At 31.6% G+C, this 17,430-nt stretch overlaps 1 protein-coding gene across 5 annotated transcripts in view; it reads right to left on the bottom strand.

Moving 5' to 3' along the window:
• The window catches only part of LOC134840552 (potassium channel subfamily K member 15-like), a 32,842-nt gene extending 15,612 nt beyond the window's left edge, over window positions 1-17,230 (bottom strand). The window contains exons 1-2 of one of the 5 annotated variants that reach the window (XM_063856445.1): window positions 17,138-17,230; window positions 16,364-16,557 (exon numbers count right to left, since the gene is read on the bottom strand). The gene's annotated coding sequence lies outside the window, so the exon portion shown is untranslated. Of the gene's footprint in view, window positions 1-278; window positions 367-434; window positions 503-2,735; window positions 2,802-16,363; window positions 16,592-17,095 lie in introns of those variants that run through there. The other 4 variants (XM_063856446.1, XM_063856450.1, XM_063856449.1 and 1 more) reach the window with 4 other exon arrangements.
• Between the last annotated feature and the right edge of the window lie 200 nt (window positions 17,231-17,430).

A 17,430-nucleotide genomic window follows, 5' to 3' on the forward strand; every position in this document is an offset into this window, starting at 1 on the left:
TGAAAAATGTTGAAAGCTCATTTAAGAACTAGTTGAGAAATCATTCAAAACTCGATCTTTTTAGCTTTTTAACTATACTCAACACCCCCACCTCTATGGTAGCTAGTAAAAATTCCCACCCATATAATGAACAAATTAAAGCAGCGTATGTTAAGTTTGTACCTTGTAACAATTTCGCCCCCTTTCCCAGGGAAGAATATCTAACTAAATCCCCTTTGTTTAAGACGATTCAAATGAGTTTTTATCTACTGTTTTTACATTATAGAGCAATAACTTACTTCATACAGGTCAAATGGCGAGTGGAAAAACACATTGAACGTTTTTCTAACCATAACCGGTAGTAAGTTAATTTATACAACAGCTTAACATGAAATGAAGTTGAGTTGGAGCCCGGCAATGATTTAGGAAACGCGTTCCCTAAGGGTATCACTTACCCAAAAATGCACTTCGAGATGGAGCCTTTGAAAGATGATAATCAATACTTCATAATCGAAGAGAGCGTAGTTGGATCAAATTATTATCCCGTTTTCTGCAAAAAGGAATGGGAAAACAGGTCGTTGAAATTGTTTTTTTTCTAATTTTTGTTGCATCATCACTTCTTTTTTGCAACAAGTGTATATGGATTCAAGATCTACATATTTGCGACAATATCTTACAGAATATTTGTGGTCGGTGTGGGTTTTTTTTTTCTTCAGACAAATTTCGACTTTTTAACTAGCCATTTTTGACGGAATTTTTTAAAATATCATTCGAAAGGTATTGTTGTCCTGAGCTCAAATTTGGAAAGATATTTCACCTGTGATCATTTTTCGTAAAGTTGTTACGGAGGTTTAAAGATTGCCATCTGGGCCAATTTGGGACAAAAAACGCGCGATATACTTCGCGCTATTAACGCGTAAGCGGAGATTTAATCCGTCTTAGAAATCGTTCGAAATTGGTTGAAAGAAGCTTATTCGCCATAATTGATTTGTTACAAGGAGCGAAATCTATCATTTTGTACTTTATTTGGCGTGTGGGGGGATGCGTTTCATAAAAAATTTCAAATTTTATTTTATTAAATTTAAATTTTCTTATGTTATTACTGCTCCATAAACCTTAAAAGGCAGTCAGAACATTCAGGGCTTCGCCCTAATACGAGCAGTTTTGCTTTCCTTTCAAAAAGATCAAAAAACAGAACCAATTATTTGTAGATACCGAAATTCTGCCCATGAAATCTACAAATATTGTGTGCCCAAATTTAGAGGCACTGCTAAAACATGTATTGAGTGATTACCAATTGTTGCTAGTTTTTCGTGCAAATTTGGTTTCGTTGAAGACTATTTATTAATTGTTTTGTTGCGGATTCCGCAAAATTGCCTGTTTTTGGAGCAGTTTTGAGCAATACAGTGTTTTAGCTATTTGTCCGGGGAATATAAAACAGCAAAGACGATCAAAGAAAAATAGCAATGTTGCGCACTCCGCGACAATTCTGTTGTTGGTCAGTAGCGGAATCCGCTTACAATTAACAAAATGCACAGCTTGGCCTCGTAATGGAGATTGATAAAAGGTTTTGTAACAATATAGCTAGACCAAAAACAGAAAAAACTTTGTAAAATTATTTTATATTAGCTGATTGCAGACACTACTTCGCTTATTTTATATTAGCTGATTGCAGACACTACTTCGCAAAATAATTTTCAAAGTTATCGGACAGATTTTCTGACAGTGCTTTGTTGTTAGGGTAAAGCTATATGAGGAGATAAGCACCTTTACGGAAAAGTTTTCCGGCCAAATATTAAAAGTCATTGTAATATTTATTGCAAAATTTTCAACACATCGATGATTTATCATACACGTCTAGGTTGAAATGCTGGGTAAAGTTTACTCTCGAGCTAAATGACTTTACTGATAAGCAACACTTGAGCCCACTTTTCTACTTTGTCAACGAGCTAGATCCTTTTAAATAATCCTTCAAAACCAGTGGTCTCCAAAAGTCAGCACCCTATATCAACTATGTGATACCTGATAATCTGGACTCAGCCTAAAGATAAACAAGACTGCTCGTATCAGGGCAAAGCCCTGAATGTTCCGACTGCCTTTTAAGGTTTATGAAGCAGTAATAACATTTAAAAATTAAATGTAATAAAACAAAATGAAAAAAAAAATTCTAAAATTTGAAATTTTTTATGAAAGTCATCCCCCCACACGCCATTTAAAGTACAAAAGGATATATTTGGCTCCTTGTAACACATCAATTAAAGCAAATACGCTTCTCTCAACTAATTTGGAACAATTTCTAAGACGGATCAACTCTCCGCTTACGCGTTAATAGCGCGAAATATATCGCGTGTTAATTGTCCAAAATTGGCCAAAATGGCAATCTTCAAACCCTCATAACTTTACGAAAAATGATCACAGGTGAAATATCTTTTCACATTTGAGCTCAGGACAACAATACCTATGATATAAAAAATTCCGTCAAAAATGGCTAGTTAAAAAGTCGAAATTTGTCTGAAGAAAAAAAAACCCACCCCGAGCACAAATATTCCGTTACTTTCGTATCGAAAGTCGGAACAATAACAGACAGCTACAGAATAGAGAATAAAATATTCGCTCGTTTTGTTCGTTGAAAATATAGATTTTTTTCATGTCGTGACAGAAAAATATATATTTTTTAATGAGATGTTTTTTTTTAATCTCAAGCGTGCGATTTCACTGTCAGAAAAAATATTGAGATCAAGAGCGAAATGGGATACCGTATTTGTTTTTAATGAGATCTTCTTCTGACACGCTTCGGTTTTGAGGAGTGAATACAAATGGGCTGATAAAAACAGTAAACAGAATAAAATTTCAGTAATTTCATTGCTCTAGGGAAACAAACAAAGAACAAGAACCAAAATCACCTCTAAAATCATATTCTTTTCATCACTAGTGCAAACAAAGTGAAAAAAAATAACATAATAAAACCCACTTATTTCGAATAATGACCCCTTCATCTCAATCAGGGGGTGAATCTAGGATTTCTCTCGGGGGGGGGGGGGGGAGTGCGGATTTTCAAAAAATTTTCGAAAATTTTGTCGACCTTTTTTTCTTTTTTAGGTCGACCAAATTGATTTTCCGAGCTCTCCCCAAGCACTTGAAAGACCCTGTTTTGGCCAAAATTTGTGCGCCGCAGGCAAATTTTGAAAAAAAAGGTCAAAAAAGGCGTTTTTAGGCGCCTTCAGAAAAATTTTAGGGTCCGTCAGCCAAAAATGGATTTTTCTAAGGCGCTATTTTGGTCTAACGTTGCGAAAACTTCTAAAAATGCGATGCAAAACTTTTAGCTAAATTTTTTTAAAGTACGATTAGACAGAGCCCACAAATTTGTAAAAAATGGCGTCCTGTTTTTTTTGTAAACAAGGGCTGACCTTGAAAAATTTAATGTTTAAGTGGTAAGTGAAAAGTTTCACAGCGAAATAGATGATAAAAAGACAATAGACTGAACTTCGCATTAGTTAGACCATAAAGCGTAAGAAGGCCCCAGTGTTTGTTATAAATAAACTTCTAGGAATAATACATCAGTCTGATTTTTGTTTGATCTGAGATGAGAGCCTTTTGAAAACAAAGCAACGGGGCTTTGCAGGTTTAAATAAACACAAAAAATTCGGTAATCTGTATTCCGTTTTTCCTTTTAAGTTCTAATTCAAATCATTGGCTGGCGCAGAATTCTTTAAGACACACGTATGCCGGGCTAAAGTACTAGGTTTTCTTTTAAATGGATTTTTTAAAAATACAAAACTTTTGATGTACAGTTTTAAGCGAACCAAAGTGATTTTCCAAGCTCTCTTCGAACCAATAAGGAACTTATTTCAACAAAACACTCTGCGCCGCAGAAAAATTTTGAAACCAAGAAGGACATTGTGGGCACTTTTTGAATGGTTTTAGCATTTTTTGGCAAAAATGCCTTTTTCTGGCGCGCGCTTGCCCGAATCTTAGTAAATCTGAAACTGGATCTTCTAAAAAAAAATACCGAAGAAGATGAGAAAGCTCAAATCAGCCCTGCACATATGGCATTTTTTTAGGCCAACCATATCGTTTTTTCGAACTGAGAAAAGTTCAATTATAGTCTGTACCAAAGTGTGGCAAGACATCTCATTTTTAGAGATTCTGTTATTGACAGAAAATAAATAACTTTATTATGCAAATAAAAATTACTTTTGGTGTGACAAAATTCGGAAAAAAGACAGTAAAATCAACTGCATCTGAAACTTAGAACGAAGGTGTGAATAAATTTGCTGAAAAAAATGGCATTCGAATATTCATATACGAGGGTTTGGGTGAGTTTGACGATAAGTTTGCATCCAAATATTTATACCAGATCATTGCCATCACAACTGAAATCTCAGCATGCTATTGGTCAACAAGGTAAAGATTATAGTCATAAGCTATTTTTAGCGGCAGAAAAAGCAACATTCGAATAGTTTGGTAAAAAACAAATTAGTTTCAGATATTTTTTTCAACTTTTTTTTTCAATACCAGTTGTGTCAAACAAACAATTTTAAGGCATTTTTATTGTAAACGAATGATTTTTTCACAACTTGTTTGCTCTTAAATCGAACGAAAATAAAACTAACGTTTGTAAAAATTTGAGATTCAATATTCGGCTCATAATTTTCTTCTAATTGGGTTGCCTTGAACCTGCCTTGTATGCTTTACTGTCTCTTAATTTTGTCTAATATTTTCATAGTCTGGATCATAACCGTCTCCTTGTGTCATTCGCACAACGTATTTAGCTTCGAAAACTCCAACAAAATGGGAAGTTTATGGAACAAGGTAAAAATTTAAAAAAAAAAGTCAAAAATGTTCTCTCAAAGTAATGAGAAAAACTGGTCTGATTATTTTTTGATATCTAGACACAAATTAGGCAGAAATAACCTAACTTTTTTTTGTTTTTACGATGAAATATTTCATGAAAATAGCCCACTGCTACGCTTGAAAAGTTTTTTTTTCATTATAATCTGCGGATTTTCAGGCTGATTCAAATATGAAAATAAAACAAATTAGATTTTTATGTTCTTCTTTGTAAACCCCTGTACTGTGCTTTGTCGCGATAGCGGTAGAAAAATCTAAAAATAAGTCAAAAGTACCGGATATGGGGGATAGGGACCCAAAAACCTGAGGCATAGACGACGAAGCATATGCGGATACTAATTAGAATCTAATCGTGAATGACTTATTAATAGTTCGAAAACATAAAAGTACCTCCTGTTCAGGTGTAATTAAAACCAGAGACGAGAGACCAAGTCTGTCTTGAAACCATAGTAGTCTAAAAATATCCCAGATTGGGTATCAAGTGGGGAGAATAGAATGTGCGTCTAAAAATATACATAATTGCATCAAATGGTTGACAAATTACACCGTGAATAGCTAAGAATCATCCTAAGCGAAGGTTATACTGGGAAGTAGATGATTCTGTTTGGCTTTAAACTGTGCGTCGCTGGCAAAAAAAAATCAGTTTTTACTTAAGAAAAAAATCATTTTTTAAAAATCAAAGATGAGAAAGTGGGTTGCTTTTTGGCTTTTAAATTTAAAACTGCATTTTGATTGCTGAAATTTTTGATTTAAAAAGAAAAACAACGTTTTGTAATGTATCTACATTTAGCGGTTTTGGTTTGAGAAATCTAGGAAACAAATATACCTGAATATAAAAAAAAAACATAAGAAATTTCATTTCGGTTCCAAGCACGAACTGGAAGGGAAGTTTGTATTCGGCGTGGTTAAGATTGTTCGAGTTTCTCCCCACAACATTTTACTACAAAGAACAATACAATAGAAATTTTAAATTTTCGTAGAAGAAAAATTTTTCTTCGTTGAAAAAAAAAACCGTTTGAAAGTATTTTTTTTGACAACTTTGAACCAAAAAAACGTTAGATCAAAAAATACAGTGCTGATTTAAATTAACAGGACAAAACGCGCTAAACTTGAAATTTAAAACGCGTTTTTCTCAAATTGCGTTGAGTTTAAGTGAAAAATTATGACGACAAAACTTGCTTAAAATTTTAGCAGAATTAATATGGTGTAATTTGTTTTGCGAAATTCGGGCTCAAAATTTTACCACAAAAATGGGTCATTTTGGCTTTTCTTAGTTAATTAAAAATTACGCCAAAAAAAACCCAGTCAATCTCAGACATAATTAAACCAAAGTGAGCCCCTTACGTAGCCCAACAAACTTTAAGAAGGGTATATTCTCCAAAAAAAATTGCAAATCGTTTAAAAATTGTTTTTAAATAAAAAGTTGCTGTTTTATATAGTAAAAATGACCTTTTTCGTCTATCAAACAAAAATAAATTAATTTATACAATATTTTTGAGATTATACCCTTCTTAAAGTTTGTTGAACTACGTAAGGTGCTCACTTTGATATAATTATGTCTGAGATCGACTGGGTATTTTTGGCGTAATTTTTGATTAACTAAGAAAAGCCAAAATGACCCATTTTTGTGGTAAAATTTTGGGCCCGAATTTCGCAAAACAAATTACACCATTTTAATTCTGCTAAAATTTTAAGCAAGTTTTGTTTTCATAATTTTTCACCTAAACTCAACCCAATTTGAGAAAAACGCGTTTTGAATTTCAAGTTTAACGCGTTTTGTCCGGTTAATTTAAATCAGCACTGTACAATTGATTGTATTATAATATAATTGTCATGATTTCATAAGTTAAACTTAAGAAATCATGACAATTATATTATAATACAATCAATTGTATTTTTTAATCTAATCTGCTTTTGGTAACCCTCCCACATCGACAAAAAGCGGCTGAAATAAAAAGCTTTCATTATCTTTTATTAAAATTATCGAGACCGGAACTTTTTGAGTTAGCTCCACAGAAACTGGGTATTTACGATTCAATATTAAAGTTATAGACTTTGGAATTACATTTTTAAAAATTTAAATGAGTTGGGTAAATTGGATTCATAAAAATTTATATTCGGCAGTGAGGAGTGAAATAGCTGTTTGAGCGTGTAGCCTTAGTTTCTAAACCCAATTTTGACTGCAATTACAATCACTGACATATCTTGGTGATAGAGTAAACGAACTTAGAAATAGAGTAAATGAAAAAACAAAAAATCCACATATTTTTCATTGTTTTTTGGGTTTTTTTTCAATTTTTGCGAGTGAATTTTTATCAACAGGACGAAATTAACGGGCAGTCGGAATATTCAGGTCAACGCCCTAATAGGAGCAATTTTGTTGCATTTATTCAGTAATGACAGTCAGTCACAGACCAATTAAACAAAAGCTGGTTAGGTTTTTTTAGTTCAAAAACTTTAATTGCAAAATACTCGAACAAATTTTGAAAATATTTAACTAATAATTTGAGCAAAACACTTAAAAAAATCAAAGTTAAGATGGAAAAAAAACAATTTTCAAGTTATTGTCCAAATTTTCAAAAAAAAGTTGATATATTTGAGCTCGGGGGTGCTTTTTCTACGGACAAATTTCTACTTTTTAGGAGCACTTTAGAGTAGTTTTATTTATTTTATCTGAACTACATCAAAGCTTTCAGCTATAATGAAATAAAACATGAACTGAAATATACTTTATATTTATAGAAGTTCAAGGCTTTGGAAAATGCCAATTAGGCCAATTTGGTAAAATGAACGTGCAAAACTTTTCTGGTTCTTTTAATGCGAAGCGGTGATATAACCCGGCTCTGAAACCATTCCTAGCGGGTCTGAGGCAAAACACGATATTTCAATAAAAAATCGATCCTTTTTCCACATTATCTCAAAAAATTTTCAAAAAATAAGTTTTTGATTTTTTTATAGACATAACAGGGTACCCGGAATATCCAGGTCTTCGATCTTATATCGACAAGCTTGCTCATTTATGAACTGCTACTGATTGTTAACTGTAAACAATTTTGCTTGTGAGGAATGATCGCAATGCACATGCTTTCGAATGATTTTTCAGAGATCTGCAGATAAGATCTGCAAAAGAAATTAAATTTTAGACAATGTACAGTTGTTCGACAATTTTTTCTGATTTGTTTACCCGTTTTCGTTACTTAATTGTGATAGTTATCCCGGAGGGTAGCTACTTGTTAGGTTGAAAAGCCTGTTCTAGCTATCTTGATGCAGTGAGTGATTACGTATGTATTTCTTCACTGTATCGAATAATTGAATTGAAGATCAGTAATTAACTTTTTCGGCATTCGAAGAAAGTGACGGATTTTTTGTGCTCGACTATTTTCAACACAAAAAGTTCGTCACTTTAAACAGAAATGTTTAACAAAAGTTATAAGTCCAAATTCTTGAGCTCAAATGTGAGAAAAAGTTTAACTTCTTTTTCTTTTTCTAAAGTTAAAGGGACTCAATTTTTACCAACTTGGCCAAATTGACTTCCAAAATGAGTTGAAGCATGTTGTTTGGTCAAGTCAATACTATAATATTTAGAGAAGCAGACTTTTTATGCAGATGAGCAAATTTTTTTTAATCTGAAAAAAGAACTTACACCATAAATTTTTGAACGGCGCCGGAATATTCTCGTTCTAAAGAATGACAAGGCCAGTTAACAACCATTTAAACAAAGTTTGATCTGATCTCAGGAAAATTGCAGAAAATTAGTTTTTGTCTCTATGTGCCAGTTTTTTTTCAATTTTCCAAAAACATAAGAAAAATCTGGGATGAGCTCTGGGATATTTTTTGCGAGCAAATGTTTCCTCTGTTCAAGAGCAGTGTTTCCAACGACATTGAAACATTCAGCTTTAATGAAAAATTACAAACTGCGACGTTTTAAGTTGAAGGATTTTGAAATTGGCCATTTAATCAATTTTGAGAACAACATTTTTGGTTCTTTTGACGCGTAACTGGTGATTTATTTCGTTTCAGAAATCTTTTCAAATTGGATTGCGGCAAAGCATTTGATAATTACAAGAAAATAGTGTTTTAAAGTATTTCAACAGCGTGTTAAAAAGTTTTTCAGAAAATTTTTTCACAAACATTTATAGATCTGACTGGGTAATCAGAACATTGAGGGCTTCGTCTTGATACAGATAACATTTTTTACATTTTCTAACTAGTCGGATAGGAGAATTTTTTTCCAATAAAGCAAAAAAAAATGCTTTCGCTTTCATAAAGGAAAACTGGAAAAAAGGCTGTAAAACGCTAAAAGCAAAGAGAGGGAGCTCTTACCTTTTGAAAGACACTTAACTGTCATCGATACGCAGTTTCTAATCGCTTGTAGTCAGTAACAAACCAAATTCTTGCCAAAAATTTCCTTCTGCACAAACTTAGTCACGACTAATTCAAGCGATGTTTTTAAATCTTAATTTCAAAAAATAATAATAAATGAACGATTAATAAACTAAAGAGAAGCCACGGCTTTATTTATGACGACAGCAGTTTAGTAATTTGCAAATTTCGTCATCATTCTAAAGATTTTCTATGGAGTTCATCTTCACATTTTTGAATTACATCAAATACTGACTGCTAGACGTTTGATCTATAAAAAATAATTCCCAATGGGAAAAAAAAGAAAAAGGAAAACGAATTTCTGAACTGAACAATAAAGGAGATTTGAAAATTTAAAACCAAATTTCCCCAATAAAGAAGAATAACTGTTTTCAAAACTGAAGTTCAAACACAAGTGAAATCTCACTGGCACATATTAAATTCATAGTAATAAACTCACATTGCTTCTTGGCATGTGAACGAAAAAATTTGTCAAGTTTAACAGGAAAAATTTTTCAGGCTACCTTTTCACGCTTTTTTTTGAAGTCAATCGTTTCATTTCCGTTTAATTTTTAACAGCAGCTGCAATAAATTTCCCTTTTTTATTGAATACAGCTTCACAAACAAGTGTATATATAGATTCAAACATTTCGTCGGAAAAATATAATTGAAGTTGATGAAATTTTGAAAAGTGAAAAAAGCTCGTATAAAGTAATTCATTTTTATCCCACATGCCACACACTGAGTTACACTAATTGGTTTTCTAACAATTTTCACAATTTTTCAAAAACAAACGTTTGCATCAAGTTTTTCTCTACTCTATGCAAATACGTCAGGACTTGATTTTTGTTAAAAACGGCTCTGAAACGATTTTTTTCGACAGTTAAGTTTCTTTTAGAAATGGGTCTGATAATTCAAGTTTAATTAATTTAGAGAAAGGTTTTCAGTAAAAAAATCCAAAGGGACGCCAAAACAATATTATCAGGACGTTATTTTTTCCCGAGCTCATTTATGCCCAAAACCTAAGTTGTTCGAGCTGTTTTTTGTTTCTTTTTCAAGTATTTATACTACTGATTTCTAATTATTCTAAACTTAATTAGGATATAAATGTGTTTATGTACCACCGGGTTGACCACAAAAACGTCATACAATTTTTATATTGAAAAGCTTATTAAGAAAATTTGTATGAAACCTGGAGGATTAGCAGTTGTTCAGTATGTCTTTAATTGAATTTGTAAGAGACTAGCATTATTCCATAAATTAAAATCCAAAAAATTATTGAATTCCGCCTTATAATTCCGAAAACGCAATAAAAACGGGTTTTCACTTAAGAAAAACCCAGAGCTTAGGGGGCAACATACTCTGCTTTGTGTGAATTGTCATGTGAAAAAATCCTTTCACTCTCATAAATTTTATGAACTTCTTTTTTGACAAACTCACTAACCAACAACTCATATTGTTGTTCTATTAGTCCAAAGTTAGACTGTTGTTTTGAAATTTAAAAAAAATTGGTTTTCACACATTTCGCCCCTAATGATAAGTGTGAGCCGAAGTATGCCAAAACTTTAAATTAATGGCGCACTTCGGTTCACACGTATTTCGCTCATCAAATCGTTAATTAAGAGAGCGAAGATTATATAATTGTGCAATAAGTTAGATGCGAAACGTGTGAGAAGCGAAGCGGAGCGGAACATCATGTAATCCGTTTTTTCACCGAGTTCACCTTCAAATTATCAAAGCACAATACGAATTTTTTTTGAATAGTACTATTTTTGATCGACCTATAACGGAACTTATACAAAAGCGAACAAGACTGCTCGTATACCAGGGCAAAGCCCTGAAGGTTCCAATTCCGATTGTCCCTTAATTCATATCGAATAGTTTTTGTGGAAAAAATATTGAGAACCTATACATTTTGGACAATATCTAAGTGTAAAACTTTGAGTCGTACGAAATTAAAACGACCAATTAGCTATCCTCAATTCAAGTTGGAACGATTTTGTTGTGCGGGATCAGTCAAGTCGCCAAGCATAAATAATTCGCGTTACACTCTCAGCCTTACGATTAAACTCTTCAAAGCGCGCATAATTTAGTCCAAAACCTAGAAACTTTGCGAATTTTTAAACCCCCAGAATTTTTACAAAATATTTAGAGGTGAACTATCTTTTTACATTTGAACTCAAAAAGTCGATATCTTTAACAGAGAACAAACAATTTTTGTTGAAAAATTTTATTTCTATTGATGAAAATTGACTAAATAAAAAAACCACACCGAGCATAAAAACTCCATTTTCTTTGAAAGTCGGAACAAAAAGAATCAAAACTGCTTGTATCAGGGAGAAGCACTGAACGTCCCGAATGCCTCTTAAGGTCTATGGATCAGTAATAACATGAAAAAAATAAATGTAGTCCATTAAAATGACTTTTTTTTTAAACTTTTTTTTGTAAAATTCATCCCCCCCACGCCATATAAAGTAGAAAGTGATAGATTTGGCTCCTAGTAAGAAATCAACAAGGGCAAATAAGCTTCCTTAAACCAATTTGGAACGATTTCTAAGACGAATTAAATCTCCGCTTACGCGTTAATAACGCGAAATATATCGCGCGTTAATTGTCCCAATTTGGCCAAAATGGCAATCTTTAAACCCCCATTACTTTACGAAAAACAATCGCAAGTAAAAAATCTTTTCAAGTTTAAGCTCAGGACAACAATACCTTTTGAAAGATATAAGAAAATCCCGTCAAAAATGGTTGGTTGAAAAGTCGAAATTTGTCTGAAGAAAAAAAAACCCACCCCGAGCACAAAGGTTCCGTTACTTTCGTTACGAAAGTTGAACAAAAAGATTCAAAGTTCCGAAGTGTGGTGTTTTCCTTTGCACGGGCTAAACCTAGAAATTTAAAAATCGTTATTCACAATAGTTTTTTTTAATTTTTGGTAAATTTCACACAATCTGATTCGAGCACTGTACTCAGGTCTGTAAAACATCAAAAATGTTAAACTATAACAGAATCGAAACTTCAAATTTATATACGGTAACCATGCTTTCATTGAGTACTTATTACCCATTTTTACCCTCCGTTCCCCTCGATGCATATCTAGAGTTATCACTTTCTATAGATACCAACGGATTAAGCTGGGTTTAATGGACCAGTGAATCAAATGACTGTTCACGCTTATTTGCTATCTATTCAGCCTGACTAAGTCACGTATAATGGCCCCGGAAAGAAAAGCGTGAACAAATCGACCATTTTTATTTCGGGCGCTGTGTCAAATTCACTCAAAACTTGTATCCAAAATGTACCCAAAATGTGTTCTCATCCAAACTAAGCAAAAATATTAACTCTGAAAAATGTTGAAATCAGGTATTAGTAGTGTTACTAGTGATTAAATTGATGGCCTTTTGAAATTGCATCTCGGAACGAGGATTTTTGGGCTGGGAGGGGATGCGTTTTTAAAAAAGGAAAATTAGTTTGACAAATTTTTTCTTAAAAAAAATAGTTTATCCTATCGATTTGGTAATGCAAATCTACAACAAACGGTCGCAAATTAAAACTTTACATAAACATTATTTCTTACTGAAAGTAGGAAAATAATTGACTCTCACTGATCAGATTGACGTTTTTAAGCGGAATAAATCTGATACCATACAATAATTAAACTTATAAAAGCCCTTAGAAATTATATTTTCAAAATAGTATCCAAAAACTCAAATCAAATAAAATATTTTTTTTGAAAGAAACAAATAATAATAAATAGTTTTTAGGCTAGTATTTCAGTAGTGTTTGTTATAAACCGCATTTACAACAACCATTAAACATTAGTCTGAGAGATAGCCATGAGACCGTCTGGTCCTTTATTCAAGAGATGAAAAAAAGTGTTTTAAATTGAAGACAAAAATGTCACAATTTAAAGCTATTTGCCGTTCGATTTATAGAAAACACAAACAAAAGTTTTGGTAGTAAAGATGATTAACTTATTTCATAATTGAAGTTCAAACACAACTGTGAAACACATTGGTTTTTGTAAAGTTCAGCTACAGATCAAATGTAAACAGCTACTGTGCTTAATTGCCTTACCTTGCTTTTTGACTTCCGAAAGAAGGAGAAACTTAAGTCAAACTCAACAAGGAAACAATTTTCAGGCGAACATTTCCCCGTTATTTTTTTTCAACAATGAAAACTTAATTTCCGCTAAGTTTTAACATCAGCTGCATAAAGTTTCATTTGTTATTGAAAAGTGCGTCACAAACAAGTTTTTTATATTCAATCTTATTTTTTTCCTGGCAAAAACTAATTCGAAGATGGTGCTATAAAAAAGCTCTTATCAAGTAATTCGATTTTCATCCCACAGGCAACACATCAAGTTGAAAGTTGAACTAATTTGTTTTCTGATATCTTTCACAACTTTTTAAAAATAGAAACAGCCATAACTTATCTTCAGTTAAAGACAAATAAGTTCATCTGTTAACGATAATTCATTGTAAAACTGTTCTGAAGTAATCTTTTTTTGTTACGAGAAGAGTCCAAATTTTTCAAAATATTCAAAAAACTGTTTCGGTAATTACGTCATAAAATAGTTTAAAGTATCAAGAGTGCAAAGATATTCAGAAAAGCAGACCCATCAGTTTAATTATGCTGGTTCAAATTATACAGACATATAATTTCATCTACTTTTTATGTTTTATACAGTTTCATAGACCAAAAAAAAACAAAGAAATAGCAAAATAAAATTTTTGCACACTGTGGAAATGAATAATAAGTTTTTTGTCAAACTTTTTATCACAAAAATTGTATGATAAGTGTTTTTACCATGCTCTATGAAATTGTATGATAGTCATTTTTTCCATAAATGAAAATGAAAAAAATCATAATAATTAAAAATTTTGTGTTCTGTTCAACAACAAAAAAAACAAAGATTCTTATCATAAGAAAACCCAGAGTGTAAGTGGCAGTTACTACGCAGATAACTGCGTTTATTGATATTGGCCATGTAATTTGTGGTTATCATTGTTCAAAATTTTATACCGAAAATGTAACTTTTTGTGAATGGCTGGAAATTTTTTACTTTGAAAATTTTGATGGTTGAGAAAAAAAGGTTCTTTTTAGAAAGTTAGGTTTATCAGAATATAAAAAAATCCAAGCTGAATTAAACTAACACTCGTTTGTGATGTTTTGATATTTTGGGAGAAAGATTCACCCTGGACTACGTTATAGACACAAAATATTAAATTTTGTACGCAAATTTTTTTTCGCTCAGTTTTTATTTAGGCACTGAAGCGAGTTTGCAATCAATGAAAAGATTTCAAAATTTTTTACTTCAAAAATGTATATCATACAACTTTATGTATGAAATTGTATGATGACTATTTTGTTCAAACTTTGTTCAAACCTAAACTGCTACTAATTTGTATGGTTTGAGTTTCGAATCAATTGAAGATCACTTTCGAAAAAAAATTAGACTGAAAAATTGCTCATCAAACAATTTTCTTCTTTGAAAATTGTTTAGTAAAAAGTTTATTAAGAAATTGTATTAGAAGCACTTTTCTTGTATGGACGTCAACCGGGTATGTCTATCTATCTATCTATCTATCTATCTATCTATCTATCTATCTATCTATCTATCTATCTATCTATCTATCTATCTATCTATCTATCTATCTAACTAGCTATCTATCTATCTATCTATCTATCTATCTATCTATCTATCTATCTATCTATCTATCTATCTATCTATCTATCTATCTATCTATCTATCTATCTATCTATCTATCTATCTATCTATCTATCTATCTATCTATCTATCTATCTATCTATCTATCTATCTATCTATCTATCTATCTATCTATCTATCTATCTATCTATCTATCTATCTATCTATCTATCTATCTATCTATCTATCTATCTATCTATATATCTATCTATCTATCTATCTATCTATCTATCTATCTATCTATCTATCTATCTATCTATCTATCTATCTATCTATCTATCTATCTATCTATCTATCTATCTATCTATCTATCTATCTATCTATCTATCTATCTATCTATCTATCTATCTATCTATCTATCTATCTATCTATCTATCTATCTATCTATCTATCTATCTATCTATCTATCTATCTATCTATCTATCTATCTATCTATCTATCTATCTATCTATCTATCTATCTATCTATCGATCTATCTATCTATCTATCTATCTATCTATCTATCTATCTATCTATCTATCTATCTATCTATCTATCTATCTATCTATCTATCTATCTATCTATCTATCTATCTATCTATCTATCTATCTATCTATCTATCTATCTATCTATCTATCTATCTATCTATCTATCTATCTATCTATCTATATATCTATCTATCTATCTATCTATCTATCTATCTATCTATCTATCTATCTATCTATCTATCTATCTATCTATCGATCTATCTATCTATCTATCTATCTATCTATTGAATTATATCTACATATATGTATATGGGTGTGTTTGATAATTTTTCCATTCCATAAAATTGATTTTAAAAAAATCGGGATAATAATTGTTCTCTGAAAGTTGTATGAATAAACATGTTTCCATAGACTTCATATAAAAGACTGTATGACAACCATTTTTCTTGTATGGACAATAATCTTTCTAAATGAAAAACGTACATTAAGAATTTTTTATAGACTCCATATATGAAATGTAGAGAGCTTTGTTGCAGCGGAATCCGGTAAAATCCAAAAACTCAAAAGGAGTTTAGCCCCGTAAACGTCCCGCCTTTAGCGAAAATTGAATTTTTTGGTAAAATCTTGGAATGCTATGCGTAAAATTTAAAACTTCATATTCTGAAGAAATTCAAGATATTTTTTTGGAAATTGATTGCCTGAAAACCTAACTTACAAATTTCTGATTCAGTGAAAACTTTACAGTTAAGATTAGTTTCTCGTGATTTTCAAGTTAGACTGTAACAAAACAAGGGGACTGATCTGGAATGACGCTGGCCGGATTGGGTTTATTTCCTTGCGCGAAAGACAGAATGCGAGAAAACTCTCAACCAATCAACGCGCTTTAAGCTGTCCAAACCAACTGATTTTACCGTTTGATTGTTTCAATTTTTGAAGATTGTGAAGCTGACAAAAATCTCGGACCGGATGATATGGGTTAATCATACTCACTCACCTGTCTAAACTGCCAGGATAAACAATCTTTGTAAATAAATAGACATCTTTTAGTTTTTTGCTGGCGAAAGGATATATCCAACCAATTTTTCTTAAATGTGATTGGCTGATTCTTAAAACCAATGTTTTCTCGAATCTGATTGGCTATTCCAAATGGTGAAGTAAGTGAGTAAATAGAGTGGTGATGCTCCTTTTCTGTTTATAGATGGTAAAAAAGTGGATAGGATATCTATCAAAAGCTGAAAATCCAAAAAAAATCTTGATTTTGAAATTGATGTTTTTTGGTCAAAGGAATTATTCGGGAAAAACTGATCTTCAATTACTTTTTGTCAGACAACTTCATGCCTTACAAAAAAAATTGTACAGTATAAATTGGAATGATTAAATAATTGACATTTTTAAATGGATCTACTTAACAATCCCCCCTATAGTATATACAAGAAAAAAATTGATCTACAAAAGAAATTGCTGCAATCTGATCTGTCAAAATTTTTACTATCTTAATATACTTAACAATTACCCCAATTTTTACTTGAAATATTGGGGGGTAATTCTTAAGAAGATTCGTTTAAACATTTGAATTATTTAATCGTTTCAATTTATACTGCTCAAATTAAATGAAAAGTTTGAAATTAATTGAAAAATTTTGTCCCGTTATGCAATTTTTATAAATATGACGAGAAAAATTCGTGACCGAAATCGCTGATTTTTTAATTGCAGCTTTTTTCACGACCTAAAATTGCTGGTTTTTGATGATTTTAATTTCAAGGCGCACTGATTCCAATAATCAAATAGAAGCAAATTCTGAGAAGTAATTAATGAAGAAAAATGTTTGAAATGGTTTGCTTTTTAATACCCACGATTGATGTGTAAAGAGGCACATAACAAACTGAAACAGGAAATGAATCCAAGCTAGATACTTTTTGAACGCTAGAACTACTTTTCAGTACAAGTTTAATTGAGTTTGTTAGGAGCAAACCGAAACTTATTAACTTTTTCTACAATAGAATTTAAAAAACTGCAGGAAATTGACAAGAAAATCGAGCGGATTTAAATTGCTGCAAATGT

This window comes from Symsagittifera roscoffensis, chromosome 2, assembly GCF_963678635.1.
Source record: "Symsagittifera roscoffensis chromosome 2, txSymRosc1.1, whole genome shotgun sequence".
NCBI classification, from domain to species: Eukaryota; Metazoa; Xenacoelomorpha; order Acoela; family Convolutidae; genus Symsagittifera; species Symsagittifera roscoffensis.